We start from the raw sequence: 23,378 nt of genomic DNA, 5'->3' as shown, positions 1-23,378 counted from the left end.
GGGATAAACCTTTGGTCTAGCTAAGGCTAATCACTTTTATAAGTCTTTGTCAAGAGGCAGAGGAATTAATTCTGCCCTTTCCCATTGGACTTTCTGGAGGTTGTCATGCATTTGGCTAGAAGAATAACAGTTTTAGTTTAAACAGTTGTCTTTGCCCACACATCTTCAGCCAGAGTTGGAAGTTCTATACCGCTTATGCTGTGTTCAGCATTCACACAAAAACCATTATAGATCCCAGAATAACTTTATTGGAAGGCCACACGAAAATAGGAGGGGGGATGCAGCACTTTGGCTAGCAGCAAAGCATTGGCAGGTCTGGTTCTCTAAGCTGCCTGGTTGTGAGACCACAACTATGCTAAGCTGTGCTAAGCATTTGAGAGCAAGAGTTTAAATGAAATAAAAACACACAAATAAATGCAGGGCTATTTTTCATGCATCCATGTCCCACTTCCATGCCCATGTTCAGGTAGCATCTGATGTTGTAGTATTGTTAAAGAGCTCCATCAGACAAGTGTTTTATTGCACACTCACTACTGGGCACTCATGGATTTTCGCAGGTCTCTCTCACAATGTTGTCTGCCTTCCATGCCCCTCCCTCCCCTTCTAACCTTCTTTGTGCCACAAAGAAAACCACCCCAGTAAGTCCAACTTATTTTTAAAGATGGAAGTTGCCGCTATCTCCTGCTGTGTGCAGGAGAAGCAGTGGGATCAAAATGGCCCACTGAATGAGCCACGTGCAAGTCATTTACTTCCTCTTTCAACAGAGGAAGTAATGTGGAACAAACATGCGGGCAGAGAAGCGAGGGTAAGCAAACACAATTTTCCCCTGTGCTCAAAGTCAAGTTGGTGTTTGACCTGATCAGTACCTGCATGGAAGAACCATGGAACCATGTAAACTGCTCCAAATTGTCTGCTGTAAGAGAGGATTTGTTACTTGGGGTGGCTGATCAGCTTCTGGTCCATTGAACCCTATGTTCATTCTATCCCATTTCTGCATTAACCTGCCATTTTTAATGCACATAAAAATTCACATTAAACACATATTTAAATACACATTTTCTTTTTCACATTTCTAAATGTATTTCTCCCCCCACTCAAAATATGCATTTTAAGACTGCAATCCTATACCCACTTACCAGGGAGTAAGCCCCATTGAACTCAGTGGGAGTTATATCTGAGTAGACATGCATAGGTTTGTAGTGTAAATGAATTTTAATATATTTTTGAGCTGAGAATGGCATTGGAACGTTCAAGAAGTATAGAAGCCAGTGGATAACACATGCAGGATATTGTACTATGAAAGTAGTATATAAAAGGCAGGAGCCACACCAAGCAGGATATACCAGTATGAAAGTGGTATATGGTATATGTCAATGGGCCCCAACAGTTGTCAGTGCACTTCAATACTGCTATAAAGCAGTGGTGTGGCTCCTGCCTTTTATATACCGCTTTCATACCACTTTCATAGTGGAATATCCTGCTTGATGTAGATGAGGCCAAAGTTTCCTATCTGCACATTAATTTGGGAGGTGTAAATCAAGTCAGTTTGTATTGAAATTTACAAAGATAGAATTCCTCCAGCATCCTTAGATGTATATTACTTTTATAAATCTATATTTATGTGTTCATGTTTGACAGTGGAACAGTATTTTTGTTAGGAGACAAATTAACCCACTTGGATTGTGATTTTAGCAATTTGTATAATTTTGCACATGATTTATCTAAACTCTGCTGTCTCATGCTTTTATTCAGCTACCAGAATAGAAGAACTGTTAACTGCTTACAGTTTTCCTTGCCAAGGTTTTATAAAACCTGCTATTTAGTGACTTGATATGCCTGCTGTACTTAGGGAAAGTCAGTTAGTGAAACAACTAATACCCTCAGATTTAGAAGCTGCAAATAAATATGAGATTTAACATGGTCCTGTGTGCATAAGCATTCTACATAGCATACACAGAAAGTCAGGCATTGCTGGATAGGAATTGTTTACATGCTTACTTCTATGGGTTTATGGCCTGCCTTTTAGAATAAGAGAGCTGTCAGTAATTCTGTATCTCAGGAAAGGAGTGTTCTATGTTGTGACTTGAATGCAAAAGAATGGGAAGCAACTCAGGGTTTATAATACTGTATCAGGTTGCAGTCAATTAGAAATCATAGCCACCTTGGTAGAAAGGCGAGGTTCAAATCAAATCAGTCAATAAATATTTTGAGATGTTCACACATGCATGAACATTATTTGGTATCACTTGATTACACAACTCTCCATGAATTATCACCCAAAGAGTGAATAGTCTCCATTTATTGAGTTTGAAATTGATACAAAACTCTGTCATGTTTGATCTTCAGCAGTTCTTTCAGATTTTCAAGTAAGTGTTTATTATCACATTCATCAAGTGATGAACATGCAGGTCAACCGGATCCTAGATCAGCAAAGGGCTACATAGGTTGTTTTATTACCCTCCTGTCATAAGGTGGACTATCATATACCAGAATTATCACAGACTGAGGTGTATTTGGCTTTTCTTTAAAATACATCTAATACAGAAGCTCCGATAATTTCCCCAAACAGTTTCTTTCAAGTAGGGGTCAATAGGCATGATGTCCCTCCTCCATTCATTCACTGAATGTGAATGTGTCTTGTACATTGGGTTTCTATGTTGGATTGTGGCCCGTGGCCGTGTCTTTTTGTTAAAATAAATGCTGCTGCTTCTAGCCTTGGTAATAATTGGCTGTCCTTTTCTTTCCCCAGTCCTTTTAAATAACACACAGTTCTCAGTAATAAGTATTCCACTCAATATTGGTACCAGAGCATTTTCACTTTGTCACTAACTAAGCCATTTCCAGAAAGTAAGTAAAACTGCCTAGTCTATCCTTAGGGCAGGACCCACTTGAATTAAATGATTCATTCTATACAAAAACTCCAGCAAGTGATACCCAGCTGCATTTACATAGTTATCTCTCCGCTTATTTAGAAAGAAGAAGAAGATATGCCTTCATTTTTTCTGTTTGGCATCAAGCTGAAAAGGGTAATGAGCTTGGCTGTTAGGACCAGTGTGAAATTGAAATGGGAGTGGCCTATCCCAGGAATATCCCAGAGCAATGGAGCTCTTAGACATGGTAAGGCAATCTCCACCACCCTCAAATGTAAATTAGGGCACACCCTGCCGGCCATTAATTGACAATGCTGACAACCCTTGTGCCTCCATGACCATCCAGTCTAGGACCTGTGCTCACGCAACAAGTGTTTAGACTCCTGTTTCAGAAACCATCACTGGCACCTCCATTCTTTTCCCTGGAAACTTCTTTGCAGTGTACCCACTTGATAGAAGTTGTAGAAGAAAGAAATTGCCCTAGTATCAAACTAAATCTGCCCCGTCATCCACTGTTCCTGAGGGACTTACTCCATGACCCAGAAGTAGGTTCAGACATATGTTAAAAGATGCATGTCCGGAGGAAACTTTGTAATAATATGCAAAGATAATTGCTTCTTCATATAACATGTGATTTGCTTAGATGTGGTAATTCCTGCTATGTGACGAATTCATGGAAGAAAGATCTATCATTGGTCCCCAGCCACGACAGCTAGAAATGGAAGTGCCATGTTTAGAGGGTGTATATCTCTGATCACAAGATGCTGGTGGAAAGCCACAAAATGGCCATCATTCTCTGTTTGTGAGCTATTAATTGGCTTCCTCAGGAGACAGAATGCTGAGATGGAGCTTTGGCTTGGTCCAGCAAAGAATTCTTACATTCTTAAGATATTTCCCCACATCAAACTTTATTTTTAAGCCAAACATTATGAGTTCCATCATGTACCTTTTACTACTTGTCTTCTAGACGCATTATCATTATTACAGCTTTCTTCTGAGTTCTTTTTAATCCATCAGTATACTTCGTGAACTGTAGTGCCCAAACTAAAAGATAGTTCTTCAAAGAACAACAGGACGGTACTATTGCTGACTGACTGGGAGACCATTATGTCTAGACAGAATTGTCCCCTTTAAAGCTGGTGTGGGCAAAGTCAAAAGAAGAAAAGAAGCATGAATAAAAAGAAGAAAGCAACATACTGCTTTAGCAAGGATATGCAGCTATTACATCTTATTGTATAATGTTCCTAGTTTACTGCTGCTTTCTCTCATGTTGACAGCTGAGTGCACAACAAAGGTTACATTTACATTGAACTCCAGCCAGTCCCTTTGAAAATTCAGCTCCATATGACCCAGGATATTCTGTGTCTTTTCCTCAGGTTTTACCTGAATTAGCCTTGCTGTATAAATTAACAATAAAGCATCAATCATCATTAATTATGTGTTCAATTGAGATCTTCACTCTCTCGCACTTTTATCTTCATTATCATGTATGAGCGAGGGAAATATCCCAGAGGGTATGCAGCATGTGTTCCTGTGTTTTACTCATGCCTCTCTGGAGTCCTTAGCAGCTCAGAAAAATAGGCTTCTTCAATAGCAAGCATATGCCATGAGGGCCTTTTATCTGAATGCTTCAGATTAAATCAAAAGGCACAATCTGAGCAGCCATGGGCCAGAAGAGAAATTCATCTCTTTACATCTGTGATAGTGGTGATATATTGCTTGAGTATCTTCTACAGCACTCGAATTGTGTCCTGTAGGACTAATTGTGAGTTATATCTTTCTATGCTTATTCAGTGGCACCAGGTTTCTGATTCCAGCTGGTTATTTTTGGCATTCCTTCATGCGAGAGCCATGACAGCATGTCAGCTCACTACACAGAGCAAAAATGTCTTCTCTCTTAATGCCATGGTAGCTCCAGTGTTTGCATGGCCCATTAGAAAACAAACTTGATATGCATGCATCACTTGATTGTCTATTCAAATTGTCTGCGATCATGTTGATTTTGATAATTTGATATGCTTGGCACAAGGAGAGGAAATTATTATAAAGTAACATCTAATGGAAAGAGATAGTAAAGGGGCTGCATAAACCTCTTCTCCCCACCCCCAGGACAGATGTTTTCAGTAGTCTAAATACAAAGCTCTCTCCTCCACACCCATGATATCCATACTTTTAGTTGGAAATCAGTTTATGACAGCTGTTCAGAATATCTTACACATGAAGCTGATAGAGGATGCAATCTCAATTAAAATGGGAAATAAGAGAGATGGAATCATTTGCCTTAAGTATCAAGCCATTGAATCCCTCTGTTCACTAAGGCAGGGAGGCTCTACTGACATTATTCCTATGCTGTCAGAATTAAGTTATTGGAGAGAAGTGTCAGGAATAACCACCAATCTAATCCAGTTTGGCTACTTTCCAGCAACAACGCTGATTTTGATTTTATGTCAATAGGTGTCCTGTGAACTTTCAAGTGATGCACTTTGAAGGTGAAGCTTACTTGTCTCATACCTGTAGAATTACATCCCAGACACCTTAATGTTACCCCTGAGAATATTTCTTTATTTAGAATATTTCTTGGCCGCCTTTCAGCATAGAACTCCTCCCAAGGCAGTGAACGACAATAAAACACATAAAACAAATACTATATTAAAGGCAAGAAAAACACAAGAAAAACAGTAAGAACACAATAAAAATGGCAGTAAAACCCAACAACAAAACCAGCAATAAAACAGCAACAAAAAACACAACAACAGCAACCATATTAGGACAAGGCCAGAGGAAAATAATATGTTTTCAAGGCCTTCTTAAAAGCCTGTAATGATGCAGCATGGTGGACCCCAGATGGCAACTTATTCCAGAGGTGTGGGAGCATTGCAGAGAAGGCCCTCATGTGTGGTCACCTACCCAACTGCTCTCACAGGTAGGAAAATATGAAGAGCTTCTCTTGGTGATCTTAAAGTGTGGGCAAGCTGATATGGGTGAAGGCAGTCCTTCAAGTAATTTGGTCCAAACTGTTTAAGACTTTAAAGGTCCAAATCAGCACTTTAAATTGGGCTTGGAAAAACACCAGTAACCAGTGTAGCTGGTACTGTACAGGCATTATCATTGGATTGCCTCTTCTCTCTCTCTCTCTCTCTCTGGGCTCATCTAGACCAAGCAGATATTCCACTATGAAAGTGATGTGAAAGCTGTATATAAAAGGCAGGAGCCACTACTACTTTATAGTGGCATTGAAGTGCAGTGGCAACTGTTGGGGCCATTGACACATACCATATGCTGCTTTCATACCACTTTCATAGTGTTATATCCTGCTTGGTGTAGCCATGTCATCGGCCCCAACAGTTGTCAGTGCACTTTATTACCACTATAAGGCAGTAGCATAGATCCTGCAGTGTACTTCAATATCACTATAAAGCAGTAGTGTGACTCCTACCTTTTATATACCACATTCGGAACCGCTTTCATAGGGCTTTGCTAGACCAACCTTAAAATCCGGGAGTGTGGAGGGGCGAGCCCGCGCTGCAACTAGCATGGGCTGTCACTCTAATCCACATCAGACGTGACGGGCTAAAGGAAAGCCCCGTAGCGTCCACCATTTTTTAATTTTTAAAGGGCCGGGTGCACAGGAGCTCACGAGCGCCAAAGGTAAGTTTTTTTCTTTTTTTTTAAAGAAAGGTTTCCCCGCTCCCCCCTGGCCCCGATCTCTCCCCCTGGCCGTGATCTCCCCTCTGGCCATGATCTTCCCCCCTGTCCACAATCTCCCCCCCCCGGCCATGATCTCCCCCCTGGCTGCAATCTCTTCCCCTGCCCCGTGTGCAGCTTCTCCCGGCTACGTGCGAGTAAGCTGCATAACCGGGAAAAGCTGTGGAACGAGCTAGACCTTCCGCGGTCCCAGGCTCAGCCTGGGACTGTGGAAATACAGGGCCAAAAGTGGAGCCTATTAACCCAGGGCAAGGGAGGGTTGACCCCTGCCTGACCCCAGGATCCCCTGTGCGTCATTTCGACACACACGGGCGAGCCTGGGTATCAGCCCGGGCTAAACCCTGGTCTAGCAAAGCCCTTCGTGGAATATCTTGCTTGGTGTAGATGAACCTTCTCTCTCTCTCTCTCTCTCTCTCTCTCTCTCTCTCTCTCACACACACACACACACACACACACACACACACACACACAAGTCAGGTGCCCACATTCCGTACCAGTTGAAGTTTTTGAACCATCTTATAGATAGGCAATACTCTTAGCTGACTAAGGCCTTAGCTAGACCTAAGGTTTATCCTAGGGTCGTCCTGGGGTCGTCCCTGCCTGCTCCTGGGATCCCCTGTGTGTTACTTACATAACAGGGATGACCCTTGGACGATCCCGGGATAAACTTTAGGTCTAGCTAAGGCCTTAGTGCCACCAGGCTGTTCACCAACCTGTACTGGTATGTTTTTCACTGTCAGGAGTAAGTGATTTAAATTGGGAATCCTCATCTCCCAATGTGTGAACTACACTATGGGTTTAGTGTAAGGTTTGCTGAAATAATGAATATGAAATGCTTTGAAAAGTCAGAAAGGCTTATAAAAATACATGTTGTTATTGTTAAAAAACCCAATAACAATAAAACAGTGGAAATAAACAGATTAAGAGATATAACAGTAAAACATCCTAATGTTGCATCTATCTTGTTAAGTGAAACTTCATACATTTCGTAATCATGATAGAAAGGCTTCTTAAAACATTGATGATTTCTCTGCTGTTCCTCCAATCTACAATAGCGATTCCCAGAATGTCCCATCTCTTTCTATTCTCCCAGCACATCATTTACAGTTCAATGTCAAATTGACCTTCAATTTCATTAGCCATAATGTAAGCCCTCAGTTTCAGAAGATAAATGCCCCTTTATTCGGAATCAAAAATCTTTCCACAGACCCCCTATGTGCCACACTTGCAAAGTAATTTTAGCGTTCAAAAGTGTAAGCTTCCTTTGTTTGCCTGCTGTCCTTAGAACAAGGCAGCACAAGAATAGCTGTCAGAAGTATAAACAGTTATCTACTAGCTTGTAAGGGCTCCTTCAACTCTGGAGGTCTTTTCATTTGATAACAAACCAAGCCCTCCTTGTAAAGAAACCAAAGATGATCTGTTTGTGCTTCACAACTTTACACCTCACACTATCCAATATATGACCAGAGACTTACTTTTCTACCAAAATACCTTCCTTTTAGCTCAGTCACATTAAAATCTCCCTAGTCAGGCTTGGAATCAGGCTAAAAATTCTAAAGTACCCATTCCCCATAAACCTTTGGAAATAACCCTGGTTTTGTTGATCTAAATCCCATACCAGGCCTATTTTGAACCCCGCTGTAACCCCAATGATATTATTGGCAGTGCAGCAGTATTGATATTTCCCCCAACACCCCTTGCCTTCCCACCCAACTGTATTATTAAATATTTTCTTTAAGGGTTTAAGAAAAGATGTTCATATACTGTTTTCCTGTCTTTACTCCCCCCTCCCCCCTCCAAATGATTTCTAAAAACTATGTAATAAGCACACTTTCATAGAAAGACTAGAGATGTAACATTTCTGGAAATAATGAAGCCATGGGGATTTTTTTTTAAAAAAAATCTTCTCAGTAAGATTTTCAGCATAATTCTTTCTTCCATTCCTCTTCAAATGTTTTGATCTAATGTATCTTTTACTGATAAACATTTAGGGATGCTCCAAGTTGTGCTCAGTTTCCTAGCATATGAGTAGAGTCACCACGGCAGGATCTTCACTACTGCTTTATAACAGTAGTGACAAGTGTTGGGGCTCAGGACACACTTCATAGACAGTTTTCAAAACTTTTCAGAGCGTTATTCCTCTTGGTGTAGATCTGGCCTAAGTCGTAATATGGAAGAAAATGTGCATTCTTTACAGTTTCGAGTTTTGTTCTACGGACTCCTGTGTTTCTGGTTTGTTCTGGTTAGATGCCATAGCAATCAATTAATGTAGTTCTAATCTCAATCCCACACATGGAAAAACAAACAAACCCACCATTGTAGTTTATCCCATCACTGTCTGCAGATACAATGGACTAGTCTGTGGGTTCTCCATGTATGTTTCTTTATTTTAAAAAAATGAAATTAACTTTGAAGCTTAGGTCTATAGAACTCACTGTCACAGTTTTCAATAATGTTCTCAACTAGACCTCATCACTAGGGAATGCTGCCTCAGCAATAAAACCTTTTAACTGCTGCCACTAGAAGTAACCTTCTCTACCTGTAAGAAATTCAGTAGCCTGGTTCCTATGGCTGAGTCTTTCCCAGCTAAATAAATTTAAAAAATCAGCAGCTTTTCCTTCAGATCAGATTTCCCTAAGCTTTGCCCCACAAACAGGAACAGGTTTAGGAATTTCCCTAAACTTTCTTACAACTAAGAATAGATACTGTACACCAGTCTTCATCAGCCTGCAGTTCTTCCGTGTCTTCTGGCTTCTATGACAATTCCGATGATTCAGGGACTACTTGTTGATGTTCCTTCTCGTCAGACATTAAATAGGAACCTAAAATATATCATGTACATCTTGGTTTGCTTATAAAACTATCATGTTTGTTATATTGATTTACAAGTATAGCTTATTCAGACAATAATTACAAACTTACTAGCTAAATTTATTTTTAAACATTTTTAAGTGTGATGATAATTTTATGAGGAAACCAAGGCCACAGCTAGATCTAAGGTTCATCCAGGGTTCGCCCCTGCCTGAGCACTGGATCTCCTGTGTGTCACCTAGATGAACAGGTTTGACCCCTGGATGATCCAGGGATAAACCTTAGGTCTAGCTATGGCCCAAGTTATACATAATAAAACTTTAGTAACAGAAAGCCTTCTCCAACCTGGTGCCCTCCAGATGTTTGGACTACAATGCCCAGCATTTCTGACCATTGGCCATGCTGCCTGAAGCTGATGGAAGCTGAAGTTCAAAATACTTGGAGGGCACCAAGTTTGGGAAGGCTGTCCTAAAGCAGCAAAGGGACTTTAGATCTGTAAAGAGTCTTTAAAATAAAAGTATTGCTTATTTTTCCATTTTCCCCAAAATTCCTATTTTCTTCAAAAACAAACAGGAAAAAAGACCCAGTCCCCCCCCCCAATTGTTTCAAAGTTTCTGGAAATTTTATATTTCTATCCATTTCACCCCAATCTATTCCTGTCCAGGCTGGGCTGGAGAGGGTTATATTGGTCGTTTAAGTCCATATTTTGTGGGATGGTATCAGTATCTTTGCATCTGGATATGGTATCATCTCCACTTTCTAAGCCCATGTATGATTCACTAAATGGGCCCATGAGAGAGAGCATCACACAAACACTTAAATTAGTGGTGTTGCAGTATCCTTAAGTGACTATTACAGGAAGATACACGGCTATATGTGTTTCTAACCAACATGCTTAATAGATGGTCCCTTTATCTACATTTCCATTGCCTGTGCAAGTTTGAGAAATGAAAGCTGCCATTCTGTTATTTTTCTGTGAGAATTACATTCACTGTAATGAAAGTCAAAAAAGTTTCCTTGTCGGTTTCTCTCATTTTGATTATCTATGGGTTGCACAGCATATTACATGATCACAGCAATGTTCTTTGGAGATATAATCATCAAAGAGTGTTACTCTGTTGGGGTAGTACATGTGAGGGATATAAATAATGGAACAGAACAGGGGGCCATTAAATATATTATTTTGTTTTCTGTGCTGGGAGGCTGGTTTACGAGGTAGGGGGTATCCTTTTTCTAAAGGAAGAATTCTGAAAACTGCTCCTTTCAGCCAATCCATCTGTTTGGACTGCAAGCCCTGCAGCCCTGGCAAACCTTGAAGGTTTTGAGGCAGTCAGTATTGAGTCTGGTCCTCCAAGCTGTGAGCATCTCAGCAGCTCATGCAGCTCTAATTTACAGATAAATACGTGCATCCCCAACATTAGCTGTTCCAAGAAATTTTGCAATTGGCACTTAAAACTATCACACCAAATTGTTCAGTGCATGTGGCTTCATAGAGCTTGCTTTTTATGTAGTGCATCAAATGTTAAAACAAAAATAAAAAAAAACAAAAACAAAAACCTTGTTAATGCTAATTACCGATTGGTCAAAAGGAGATGCGAAAGCAGCGACCAAAGTGTTCGAACATGTGTGTCCCTGACTTGTAACAGGGTTGAAAAGCAGCTGGTTGTGTATGGATAATTACCATGACTCGGTCTGACGGACCCCTATTGTTTATCAAAGTTGTGAGTCTGTCTCTTAAACTGTTCAAACATAGAGCTCCAATAATCGTGTCAAGGAAGTCTTGTTCCGCCAGCTGCTTTGTTAAATCTCATTTCCTATTTGTTCAAATGTATACTATCTTCCTTTGTCTGCTTTAGTGCTCGTATTATGACGAAGGCAGGGGTATGAAAAGGCTGGCTCTCTCGATCCTAGACAAACGATTCCAGTTTTCTATAAATTCGTAACACTAATTGCTCCTGATGTCGTACAAAAATGCTTCCATTTCACAATATGCTTGCAGTGTTCGATGAGGTTTGATCTTGATATAAATAAGTATCAACTCAGCTGAATTGAAGCCTGATTCCTGTTTAAGCAGAAACCTGTTATTGTTGCAGTGTAATAGAAATCAAATTCTTGATTCTTCGTTAAGCTGAAACATCAGAGTGAACTCCCTGTAATTTGCATTTTGAGAACACTGTAAAGGAAAGCCAGTGATGTACATTCTAAGGCCTAATCTACACCAAGCAGGATATTGCACTATGAAAGAACTATGAAAGCGGTATATAAAAGTTTTTATGTTTTTTTGTTTATGTTTTATATAAACGTTTTTATGTTTTTTTTAATTTTTGTATACTTTTAATGTTTACTATTTTTAATTGTTGTAAACCGCCCAGAGAGCTTCGGCTGTGGGGCGGTATATAAATGTAATAAAATAAATAAATAATAAATAAATAAATAAAAGGCAGGAGTCACACCAAGCGGGATATAGTGGTATGAAAGTGGTATATGGTATGTTTCAGTGGGCCCCAACAGTTGTCAGTACACTTCAATGCCGTTATAAAGCTGGAGTGTGGCTCCTGCCTTTTGTATACTGTTTTCATACCACTTTCATAGTGCAATATCCTGCTTGGTGTAGATCTGGCCTAAGGCCGTTTCTACACCAGCCCGAAAATGGAGGAAAGAGGGATGAGAACGGGGTTTCCCAGGGATAAGTACTCCCTGGGAAAATCCAATTCTTCCCGCAGTCTTGGGATTGTCCTGAGACTGTGGGACGTGTGGCTGCCCATCCCAGCTTCTTCTTTCCTCCCCGTGAGTAGCGGGGATCAGTAGAGGGAAGGAACTGGGCCAGGAGGAATCGGGAGTGGGGGGGGAGCGGGGAAAGTTTTTTTTAAAAACTTACGTTTGAGTTGGAGCGCACGTGCGCTCATCTCCTTTAAAAAAAATGGCAGGCAGAAAACCCTCCTTCCTCCCTGGATGTCATGCCTGCATGTGGACTAAAGGGAGGATCTTGCGAGTTCCTCCCCCACCCTCCCTCTACACCGGGCTGGTGTAGAAATGGCCTAAGTCTCCCCACCCTCAGGAGCAAAACATTTGGAAACAGTCTTGTTGTGTGCAAACCCCCATCGCTTAAAAACTGTATGAATCCTCCCTGCTGCTCCCTTCTGTTCTTTGCTTAATATGCCACCATCACTACTATGATAGGAAATTCACATATGAATCGCTTCACTTGAAAAACTAAAATTGTTCATTCATAACCTCACATCTCATACCTTAGAGCTGTGATTTCAAACTTCCTACTTTTAGACAACACTTTCAATCTATCTGAAGAGGAACAGATTAATGCAAAAGAAAGAAGACAGCATGTCCACTGTCTTTCCCCACGACGCTTCCAAGGTCTAGGCTGAATTTCCGTGTTTCCAAAAGTCTGGGCAAATACCACTTCAGGCTGCAGGTGGGAGATTTCATAATTGAATGCTCCTCTGTGCAAAAACAAAGTACACTGAAAAAACAGCATGTTAAGAAAAAGCTAGACTGGAACCCAGCTCCACGACATTTAGAGATTGGGGTGGGGTTTGCGGCTGCAGTCTGAAGTGGTGCTGCCCAGATACAGGTTTACTAATTAACTGAGAACTAGAATTATGTCTACAGGGTATTTACTTCATTGTGGCTGCGAAGCAGCTCTTTGTTAAGATGATGCAGCCACCCATTCGCAGCCACCCAAAGCAGCACATTTTCATGGTATCATTTTACCCTGCATTTTAACTTTGTTCTGCCATCTTGATGGTTCTTTGTGTGTGTGTGTGTGTGTGTGTGTGTGATTGGTTGGGTGAATGTGGCTTAGGATGGTGGGTGTACTTTGGGCATTGATAGGTGGAAGAGAAAGTCATGTGGGGGGGAGCAAAGGTCTAACTATGTTTACTCAGAAGTAAGCCATTGTCGTTCATTGATACTTTGGGAGTACAGGAGCTCAGGGGTCTGGAGAATTCGTTTGCCAGCCCTTTTTCATTAAAAACTGCTCTGTTGGGAATGTGGGCTCAATCATTGACTCCTTGTTTAAATATTCATTGAGCACTGGGTAACCATGCTTATTCTGGCAGGGATGGGCAAACTGAGTCTCGTAATGTGTGAAGTATTGAAGGATAGGTGCTTTATAAATCTCTCTCTCTCGCTCTCGCTCTCTCTCTCTCTCTCTCTCTCTCTCTCTCTCCTTCTGGATAAATTGAATAAATACTGGATAAATTCCTGGAGGCGAAGGCTATCAATGGCTACTAGCCCTGACATTTGTGTGCTATCTCCAGTATTTCAGGCACTGAGCCTGTATGCACCAGTTGCTGGGGAACATGGGTCAGATGTTGTTGTTGCACCATGTCCTGCCTTTTTGTTCCCTGGCCAATGGCTGGTTAGCCACTGTGGCCTTAGCTAGACCTAAGGTTTATCTCGGGATCGTCCCTGCCTGCTCCTGGGATATCCTGTGTGTCATCCCAGACCCTGGGACAATCCAGGGATAAACCTTAGGTCTAGCTAAGGCCACTGTGAACAGAGTGCTGGACTAGATGGATCCTTGGTCTGATCCAGCATGGCACTTCTTATGTTCTTAACTGTTCTTCAGGGAAGTTTATTCTCTATTAATTATTCTTATTGAGGAGAATCTGATAAGCCTTCAAGGAACTGCAGGGTTCTGCAGAACACAGTCTGAAAACTAGTGCCTTCCAGCATAAAAAGTTCTCCTAGGGCTATTTTTTAAAATATACACATCATGATTTCTGACTTAAAAAGTACAGGTTGATCCACAATTAGAGCTTTCAGTTGGGGGGGGGGATTGTTTTCAGTGCAAGTTTTCCATTGGGCATAAATCCATTTAGAATCTATTAAAATAAAAATTGGTTTTGTCCCATTAGATTGCAGATGAGCTGATGTAGTTTGGGGGAAAAGGGAGAGATTACTAGCTGTCAACTTCATTTTATGAATTAAAAACCCCAAGTATCTTCAATGAAATAACCCATTTATTAGGCAGGGAAGAAGGCAGTTGATGTAGGCCCAGACTTCAGCAAAACATTTGATCTAGTTCTTCATACAGATGTTTAAGAAACAAGGACTAGGAGAAACCGCTCTAAGGCAGATATGCAATGGCCAACAAAAACTGCAGGTGTAGCTTAATATCATATGAGGAAGCTATATCCAGACCTCTTTCTTCAGACGCCAGGGTAGGGTCTGGTATTATTTAATATATCTACTTCAATGGTATAGGTATATAAGAGTTAGACATGCATAGATCAAACTCACTGGTGATAGCAAATTAATCATGAGGGACTATCTTTACATGTCACGTTAATTTGAGAGAAAATAATGTGCATTGCTGGAAAGTTCAACTTTAAAAACTGTCAGACTCAGAGCCTGAAGTAGAAGAAGGACAGCCAAGACAGGGAATACAGGAGGAAATTCTCCAGGAGTCAGGGAGGAATCTTCCCAGGAAGCCCAGACTCAGATTTCGTCTTTCCCCCTCCCAAGCCTCCAGAGTCTTTGTCAGATGAGGAGGGAGCATCGGAATTGCTCAGATCCCGGAGTCTGCTTCAGGGTCAAGCAGGTGAAGTTGAGAGTTGGTGGGAGACTAGCTGTACAACCGAAGTTGAATCGTGAGAACTCTCCCTGAAGGAGGAGTCTGGTAAAAGCCTGTCAGGCATGATGAGAAATCATTCCTTTAGTTGATAGGCAATTGCCTTGCTTTGGTTACCCACTTAAGCTTAGAGGATAGTTCCTAGCATTCACACTCTATCCAGGTGGGAAGAGGAGGTGTAGTTTTGTTTGTTTCTTTGTTTGTTTACTGATTTTACTGATTTTGAGGATTGCACAGTTAAAAAAATGAAGCCTATGAGTGTTCCGAAATTGTTGCAGGAGGATCAGATTATCTGCTCTTTTGCCTAATGAACTGTCAATTAAATTAATGTATTTAACATGATTCAGTTAAAATTTAGTATAGTTAAAAAAAGAGTTCCACAAACAAAACCCCATAAATGAAGTGCTATAAATTATTCCATGAGAAATGCATGGTTATTTAATGCTGACAGTGACTTGGCAGTATATGGAACACATCTATAATAAAATGAGCTGTCTGTTATAGCTGTCTGTACATTCTAAAGATGGAAACAGACCCTTTCTACTACTTATGTATTAGCATATTGAAAATCATACAAAATTGTGATATTATTTTTAAACATGTGAATTTCACATGCTGTATTAAAGTTATATTAAATAATAAATCATACATCCATATTCCACCAATCAAAAAGCAGAAACGCACTTCACGAGAAGCCTTCTAATTTAATGCAGAGCATTCTCTTGTGCATAACTGCTTTTTGTGGATCAATCCATACTTTTAAAGCTCAGACAAGAGGGGGAGAAAACCAGAATGTCTTGATAAGAAAGAAAGAAATGGCAGAACATCTTTTAACACAAATGGAAATGACTTGATAACTCAAAGAAAACAAAGAGTTCAGTATTTTTGTGCCTCTGTTTAATCCTCAGGTAAAACAAGACAGCTCAGAACTGCACAAGCTATTCTTATTCTAACAAAGGATACAGGGAAATGAATAATCAATAAGATACAAATCCAATGTAAGACTAAGAGAAAATAGGATATACATATATATTTGTCCATGCACATGTGAAGTAAATACAAACTTGTAGTTGTGATTCAGGTTCCATATGCATTGCCTTAAGTCATTATGGGCCTTGCTAGACCTGCCGGATAAGCCGGCAGGGAGGAGTGGCGACAGCGCACTAGAGCTAGATGTGAAGGGGCAACGGGAAGCCCCGTAGCGTCGGCCATTTTTTTTTATTATTTTTTTTTAGTTATAGGGGTCATGTGCACCGGAGAGCTGCTGGAGAAGGTAAGTGTTTTTTTAAAAAAAAAAATAAAGCCCCCCCCCCGCTCCCCCTGCCCCTGATTCCCCCAATGCCTGATGACCCCCTTTCCCCTCGCTCGCCCGTCCTCCCCCGTGCCCCGTGCCTTCTTCCCTCCCTCCATGCCCTGTGCCTTCTTCCCTCGCCCGATGCCTTCTTCCCTCCCTCCATGCCCCGTGCCTTCTTCCCCCCTCTCTCCTGCCAGGTCCAGCCTTCCCCCGCGGCCCCTATCTCCCCCCCTGGATCCCCCCCGGCCCGATGCGCACAGCGCTCCTATGAGCGCTGTACCCAGTCCGTGGCTTCTCCCAGCTACTCGCGAGTAAGCGAGCAGCTGCAAAAAGCCACGGACCCTGCAAGACCTTCCGCAGCCCTGGCCTGAGGCCGGGGCTGCGGAAAAACCGGGCCATAAGCGAATTCGCTTATGCCGGTTTAAGGGATGTTTCAGCACGGCCTGACCCCGGATTCCCCTGTGCGTCATCTGGATGCACAGGAGGGAAACCGGGCCTCACACCGCGCTAATGCCTCATTTAGCAATGGCCTATGTTGCAGGGAAATTGCACTATTAGAACAATAATATACTCTGATGCATTCTCCAGGACACATTCTTCATTCTCTCTACTGCATGCTTGGATACATACTACAGATAATGTGGTGTTTTATTTTTTGTTTTACTTTGGAGTGGTAGTTACTATTCCGTTAAAGGATCAGATTTAAAGTTTTGACATACAGTTTTGATTTAAAAGTGAACTTTGCTCAGTATAAATTTGGATTGTAAAAGAAAGTGCTAACCGCTACTTTTCATCGAACTCCTACTATTATAACTTAAAAGATTGCAGTAGTGCACTCTTTTCTGTACATTTGCAGCACAAAAGAGTGCACATCAGAAGTAAGACCGCAGATAAAAATGCTGTTCTACTGAAAAGTAAAGTATATCTCTCAATTATATTCTTAATTTTGTATGTTGGGGTAAAAGGAAGCACCATCTTTTTGAGAAGCATCCTAAACACAAGAATAAGTTATAGTCAACGGTTCTTTCTTTCTCCATTATCAGAAATATACTACTTGAAGCTAGGACAGCTAGCTGACTAACTAGCCCTATGTATATTAGGTAATAAATAAGATGAATGAATAATTGAAATTTTGCATTATGCAAGCATCATAGCTTAGCTTCATATGTATGGGGAATATATTACTAGTAATCTTAAAAACTGATTTCTCATTACTAAATTATCCTGATGAAGACAAGGTAGCTAGATCATTGCTTAATGCTGAATTGGCTAAATCATGCTCTCTGTGGCATACTTGTAGTTAATATTTTTCTAAGTTCAAATGACAAGCATCTAAACAAACATCTGCTGACCTTTACATAACTTGATCAACTGATATGCTTAAAAAGCTGCCACTAACACACACACACACACACACACACACATCTAATGTATGCAAAGAAACGCCTTATTGAAAATAAGATGTTACTCATTTTTATGTTTATTTGTTGAAGTCTTGTTAAAACATATGTGAATTTTAGGAGACCAAAATTATTTGCACTGTTTATAAGTTCAAAGACAAATATATTATTTTTCAGGAAAATTGGCATAACTTCCCTAGAATAAAAAAGGCATGATTTTCTTTAAAAAAAAAAGTTCCTGAAAAAGCATCACCATGTTATTTATAGGTATGAATAAAGGTGGGGTAAGACCATGACTCCATGCTGGGTAGAAAAGGATTAGTGGGCCCAGTTCATCATAAAAATGTCGTACAAATACATTAACCTATCCACGTGCTGAGGGAATCCATGCAGGGGCCCATGTGGGCTAGCTTTACCCACTGCCATTACCATGCACAGTCCCCTGATGAACTTCTGGCAGAAAGAGTTCTCTGCATATACAGATGTATGCATGGAGTGCTTCTGCATGCAAAGAAGGACCCTGGCCAGTCAGGGTCCCTCCTTGCGGGTACAATAGGGTGACCATATGAAAAGGAGGACAGGGCTCCAGTATCTTTAACAGTTGTATTGAAAGGGGAATTTCAGCAGGTGTCCTTTGTATATATGGAGAACCTGGTGAAATTCCCTCTTCATTACCACAGTTAAAGCTGCAGGTGCCCTGCCCTCTTTTAAATCTGGTCACTCTAGTATAGCTCCTGCACTTTAACTGTTGTGATGAAGAGGGAATTTCACCAGGTTTTCCATATATACAAATGACACCTGCTAAAATTCCCTTTTCTATGCAACTGTTAAAGATACCACAGCCCTGTCCTCCTTTTCATATGGTCACCCTAGTGTACAAGCTCTGTGTAGGTACGTCTGTACATACGGAGAATACTTCATAACAAACATCAAATGGACGTTCTTTGGGGAAGTGTGGTGACGGTGCATTGCAATAGGGATGGGCAGTGCTAATCCACACAGCTCCATGACCCCCTCCACACACCCATTCAATGCATGTAGTGTGTCATATGTAGCCACCTACTCCCCCCTACACACATGGAATTCAGAGGACTCAGTTCCACCATAGTGTTTATTGGAATCCAACAAATTTCCTTTGGCTCCAACCGCTACAGAAGTTTTTGTCATGGATTAGGTCTCTTTATGCCTCTGCAGATGCTTTTTATGTGTACTGATATGGTAGGATAAACTCAGACTCTAAACTGGTGCAGCATGTTGGTGCAATCATGCTCCATCAGCGCATGATGACTCTATTCACATGTGACAAGGCCTACTATGTTACAGAAGGCTTCACAACCACAATATTCTTATGATAAATCATAGTGCTGCCACATGTCTAAATAAAAAATGACTTAATTCTTTCTCTTCCTTACATATGTACCTCCTGGAGGAACCTAGATATATAGCTCCTAGTCCTGCATGAAGAACCTGATCTTTCTAGACACATCTCTTTCTGCAGGGAACAATGTGCCATTTTTAACTAATATTATTCCAAATCAGTGCTCCCAATCTTGTGTTTCCAAGTACTGTTGGACTACAACCCCATCATCCCTTATCCTTGGCTGGGGTGATAGGAGTTGTAGTCCAACAACATCTCCAGACCTAGGCAGGATCTACACTACTGCTTTATAGTTGTATCAAAGTGCACTGACAACTGTTGGGGCCCATGACACATTCCATATACCACTTTCATACTGCTTTCATAGTGTTATATCCTGCTTGGTGGAGTTCTGGCCCCAGGGTTAGGAACCACTTCTCTAAATGTTAACTGCTTGAGCTTTACTTTCCATTAAGAAGTGCCTGGCCACAATTTAGAGAGCCGGTCATACCAAATCTGCATACATAAGACAGAACTGCCTTGTTATATTAGATCAAAGTTCCATGTAGTCCAGACTTTGGTTTCCAACACTAGCCAACCAGATGCCTTTGGCTGCTTACAAACAGGGCATTGAAGCAACAGTGCTAAGCTATTGTTTGCTTCCGTCATCTGGTACTCAGCGATATACATGGAAGTTTGAACATGGAGGTTATGTTTAGTTTTCATTATGGCCAATGATGGGCCTATCATCCATGGATTTATCTAATCCTTTCTTAAAGTCATTAAAATTAGGGATCTTCACCACATCTTCTGATATAGAATTGTTCTATGAAGAAATACTTCCTTTTTTAATTTGTGAATCTGTTGCCAATTGGATTCACTGGGTAATCCCCAAGCGTCTGGTATGGTGACTGAAGGAGAAAATGAAACCTGTACCTCAAATTGTAATTAATTTTTCAGAACATTCTGCTCTATAGACTGCTTTTGAAACTTGGGAGGAGGGTAGGCATAAGTGGCTTACAGTGTAGCATGATAGAGGATAAGGTGTGGGCCAGATCTACACCAAGCAGGATATAACACTATGAAAGTGCTTTGACAACAGTATATGGAATGTGTCATGGGCCCCAACAGTGCACGTCAATACCATTATAAAGCAGTAGTGTAGATCCTGCCCTGGTGTGCCAAAACAGATACATAACACACGGCTAGATATAGATATCTAGAATTAATCATTTCCTGTAAGAAATTACATCTGCATGAAAAATAATGTATAATAAGTAGCCATTTCTTTTGAAAAGGAATAGATTTGACTGATTCATGGAAATCTTTACAACAATGTTTATATATTGTATGTCATTTAATTATTCTTTGCATAGCTATCAGCAGTAGATGTGAAATAAGGTTAATTGAAGTGACCAAGCAATGATAATTAAGGCTTAAAAAACCCTTTTTTTCCTATGCCAGAAATCATTTGAAAAATGGGTTTTGAAAGGGGAGGGCTGAAATTAGCAACTGCAAGTTACTGAAACAAAAAAGGCAAACCTGATATAATTCTGCTATGTGTGTGGGTCTCCTTTTCTCTCTCCTTTTCTTTTTACCACCCAAGCTCACTTTAAATTATTCTTCCATTAGCTCATAGTGTTGCGTGCTTCCAGCCCTTGCTGAGCTCACTTCAAGAGCAGCACCCAGCATGTGTCCTATAGTTCAGAACGGGAGGCACTTTGGTACTCAGTATTCATGAGAGATATGGGAGGGGCAGCAGGAGGCGGGGGGGGGGAAATGAAAGAAATCCAATGCATGAGATCCCACTCACTTCTTATTACATTTGGAATAGAAATGAGGCACTTTGTTCATCATTATATAGGGCGGATCCAGTCCATGAAAATATTCCTTTCACGGTTAGCTACCTGTTTCTCTGTGTTGTTATTGGGCAGTAAGTTATATCAACTGACATAGAAAACAGCATTGTTTCCATGGACATGCTAGAATGATGAAGTAGCAGTTCCTGATAGATATAGTTTTTTAATGTATTTCCTTTGACTGTGATTTTTTTCCAAGGTCTCTCTGCTTTCCTCACACTTCAATTCTGTCAAATCAGTAACTTTGTCTCCCTGTTTTGTTACCGCCCTGCATTAAAGCAGCCATTCTCTTTCCATTTCTTATTAGATATATTTTACAAAGTAAAATGCCTTACACCCACGCCTGGCAAAGCCTGGGCGTGGGAAGGCTAATTGCGGGTGAGGGTGGTGTGATGAGACGTGGGGGCAGCTATTGGCTGCATCTGTTTGGCACCACTTGCACTGGGAGGGGATTAATAGGCGATATAAACTGGCTCACCACTCCCCAGCTGCCTTTTTTGCTGCATGGCTCCCTCCTTCCCTTCCCTGTAGACAGTGTAGGTTCACCGGTCATCTTTTCGGAGGCCAAATAAGAATTTTTTGCTCCTAATCTAACTTGGTTATGAGTTTTTTCACCTACTTCATACTGTAAAACAGGCAGGATATATAATTAGGTTGATTTGGTTCTCAATTTGGTCACATTTGTTGGGTAGGCAGATAGGAGCAAGCATCTGGTGCGAGGTGTAAATTGGCGAGCATTCATAGGCACAGTTGTGGTGATAGGTAATCCCTGAGGGCCAACCACAGGGAGCCCTGCAGCACCAGCTGGCAGGATAAGGGTTACCTTTGAGGCCAACCCTCCTCAAACCACTTAGACCCCTGTAGCCTGAGGGGGGTTTGACACTGGAAGGCCTCCCTAACCCAGGAGGGGGAAGCCCATCTGGTGGCAAATGAACAAATGCCACTGGATGTGCAGTGATTGCCTTGCCCGATCCCAACAATGGGCTCATAAGTGGCCAATAGATGATGCTCACTTAGGCCTTCCCCCTTTGGTGCAGATCTTTTAATAAATGTGGCCCATATTTAATCCCATTCCTGTGTCTCATCTCGTTATTTCTCACCCTTCACTTCCACAAATTAATAAACCAACTTAAAGAGGATTACTATTGATCCAAACAAGGCCACCATCAACCGAACAGATACAATACTGAAATACAATTGTATATTGTTTGTTCAAATTATCGTTTCAAATATTTGATGTATAGTGAACGGGTGTTGTTGTTTTTAATTGTGTGATATTTGTCTGTCTTTCACACTAGGCACAATTCAGCCACTTTTAAGCTTCATTAATTTCTATAAGACTTAAGTATGTGCTTGACTTCCCACTGAAATATTAGTTTCTTTTCTGCCTTCTTCATCTCTGCTCTGCGAAGGTGCCATCTTATACTATGTTCGGAAGAACATAGGAAGCTGCTATATATCAGGTCAGGTTATTTGTCTATCTAGCCCAATACTTTGACATGTAGCAGCTCTCCACAGTCTTGAATCCTGCTAACTGATTTCTTATTCTAAAAAATACTGGGCTTGCCGAGAATTGAACCTTGTGCATCTAAATCACATGCTCTAACACAAAGCTATAGTCCTTCTCAGCAATCTAATGGTACAGCCAGCCTTTTTTCCACCTCATCCAGATCTTGTCCTTAATTTGGACCCTGGACCTCTTACACCCCACGCAAGAATTATAGTCCAACCTAGACCAACACACCTGATTCAGTTCTGGGATATTATTATCAATGCTCATATATTCAACTTCTACATAATCACCTGCACCATTACTGTTTGTGTCTGGTATCTCTCACTTTTTATGTAATCCTATGTCTCTGTTTCACTATTTCCCAGAGTTGTAACTGACTGTAAAATACAAGCCAGAGCTTTTAATGACTCCATCTCAAGCACACCCTCTATCCTATCTAGTTTTTAAAATTTAAAAAATGATTCAGTACTTATCATGGCCTTCATATGTTGTATTGCTTAACCATATAAAGAACACCCACTGCTTAAAATCAGAAGGGGCATTCATTTGTAAATAGGCTTGCAGCTATCTGATCCACAGGCAGTTTTATTACTTTAATAGCTCCCAAAATATTACTCCGATTCAGAGACTTCCACATGTGACCCAGTGCCAAAGTCTGTGATCCAGCTCTTTTCCTTGACTCAGTTTATTTACTTCAAACAGTGGCAAAGTATTACTTCTAGAAAGCAATGGGCTGTATCCAATGTTAGTCCTACAATGTAGTACACAAGAACAGTCCATGTATTGTAATGTATACATTTATTCAAGGCATTATTTGCTAAGGAAGTTGAATGCTTTGTATGAGTATATCCAAAACCCATAAAAACTGCCTATATGTAGATATACACGTGCCTGTCTGAGGCAGAGTTGCAGCAATGTAGTGATATTCACGATCACTCATTTTATGCTGTATTTTTTTTCCTTTGGATGACTAATG

This window comes from Elgaria multicarinata, chromosome 10 (genome assembly GCF_023053635.1).
Source record: "Elgaria multicarinata webbii isolate HBS135686 ecotype San Diego chromosome 10, rElgMul1.1.pri, whole genome shotgun sequence".
NCBI classification, from domain to species: domain Eukaryota; kingdom Metazoa; phylum Chordata; class Lepidosauria; order Squamata; family Anguidae; genus Elgaria; species Elgaria multicarinata.
Note: the sequence above shows the minus strand (reverse complement) of the source record.